Source organism: Opisthorchis viverrini (genome assembly GCF_000715545.1).
Source record: "Opisthorchis viverrini unplaced genomic scaffold opera_v5_424, whole genome shotgun sequence".
Lineage (NCBI taxonomy): Eukaryota > Metazoa > Platyhelminthes > Trematoda > Opisthorchiida > Opisthorchiidae > Opisthorchis > Opisthorchis viverrini.
The window spans coordinates 42,037-44,261 of record NW_008752084.1 but is presented as its reverse complement, the minus strand read 5'-3'; positions in this window follow the sequence as shown (position 1 = coordinate 44,261).

Here is a 2,225-nt window from a genome sequence, read left to right as displayed (position 1 = left end):
TTCTCAGGAACCGCAGATGTATAGTCCTTAAGTATATGCATTTGGGTTAGCGTTAAACGTTTAAATTCTCTTTTTCCCTCCATTGGAATTAGTGGACGTATTCGGGGGTGGCTCTAAATTGTTAGCGTTACTCGAGAGCATCAAAATATTCCAGTTGTTGTGGGAAGAAATACACGCAATGAGAATGTGTGCAAACATCTAGAAACCAATGCGTTTGTAGACCTCGGGAATCTCAGAGGCTACTTCCTACTATATGCGGAAAATCTAGGTGGGTCGCATGAAAACTGGAACACACCAAACGTACTTAGATAATACGAGAACAATTTGGAATGCCACATAAGGTATTTGTGTTTATTCCGGAATATATTTACTCGATCATGAAATATACGGGAAACTGTGCAATGGGCTAAACTGAACAAAATATCTTCGCTTGGTTTGTCATAAAATTCATCTACATTGATAAATTGCACGCCCCTAATGTGTGCGTTTTCCCTCTTGTATATTTTATTTGCGGTACATAGAGGATTTTCATTATATGACAGATACCCAGAAGACGACCAGGGTGAAATTACTAAACTGTGCCGAAGCATAATTATTCTCGTTGGGCCGTTGGCTACTTGAGATGCGTATCCCTGGCCAAATAGTAGCAAACGCTGGTTTCCTTGCTTGCTACTAACAAGCTTGTCAATTTTAATGAGGAACCACTACACATGTCTTGATTTTCTAGTTGACCCTAGAACGTACGCCTCGTCTGAGTTTTCCGAGCTCTGCGCAAGGTGATGGCTGAAGTATGATCTTACTCAGCATAGAGTATATTTTTGCGTTCATCCGAGTATACTTGAGTTCTCTTGCAGCCGATATGCCTTTCCATATTCCCAACCGATGCTGAGCCTAATGACAGTTTTGCGCTTTCTAATTTAGTACGCTTATTTTATGCCCTCCGTGATCTGCCTAACTCAGAATAAAAGGCCTGATGTTGCTCATTCTGGTGTCGATATTTTCTAACCGACCATGGTTTCTTGACTTCTTATGGCTATACTTGAAGCTGCTGATTGCAACCCAACTTTCGTGCTTCCATCGAATGAAATGGAAGCGCTAGGATCCAATGCTCCATGTGACTTGAAATTCTTCGTCTAGTTTATTGGATACGCACAAACTAAATGGCATCCTCGTCAATAGACCTGCCCGAGTTACCATTGATTTTGGCAAATTTTCGCTCACATTGTTTGGAGAATAAACTGTTTTGTGTTTCACAATGTCCGCAATCAAAATCAACGTGACATTATGGTTGGTGAGGCCACAGGTTATTGGTACACCCAAATTGAGTTTGGTGAATTCGCCGAAACTATAGGGTTTTTAAAGTAGCTATTTTATTGGGGAGTTAGTCTAATCAATTTGCACCTTCCCGTGACGTGTTGCACGTAGCATTATGTTTAAGTGAGCGAAATGTCAAGGTCATTGGCCATCGACGGTTTGCATTTTTTGCCGGTTTACGCGACACAAAACACGAAATCGCACTTTAGCATATTTTGGCGTTCTTCGGTGTTCCTGAAGAATAAAATAACATCTTAAGAGTATTTCGTGCAAGTGCCACACCATAGGATCAGTCGCGGGCGTTTATTTGCTTTAGACACCTCAGATTTAAAAATGTGACATTTTTGTTTGGTGAACCTGCTCACACCATATTTTCCTCATGGATCTCATATTCCACTAAGTGCAATAATGTTAGATAAAAGCACAACCATGCAGTGGCAGTGCGAGGAACATCTGTGGATGATCCCCTCTCCCAGCTATGCATAACTAGCTTGTAGATAATACAGTGTTACCAGAATGCTGTAGGCGCCTTTCCTGTTATAACTGTGACGTTCTACAGGTGGTGACCATCAACCATAAAGCGGTCAACACGATGACGGTAGCCGTTGTCACTCACCTCGACTACCTATTGTAGCTGCTGGATCCGTGTCTGTGTGCGACGCTAATTAAGGTTCCCCATATATGCGCGGCAGCCCAATCCAATGAGCAACGACGGCCCCTTGTACTCGTATCTCGGTTTGTTTTCACTCATCTCGAATACTGGTTTTATCTGCTAGGCCCGAGTTTATGTGCGACGTTGATAATGAGACTGCACCTATGCACAGTAACATAATCCGATGGTCGATGACGGTCTTGTATACCGTTGAGTATGCGCGACCCCGCTTGTCTTTACTAGCTACAGTAACCATCAG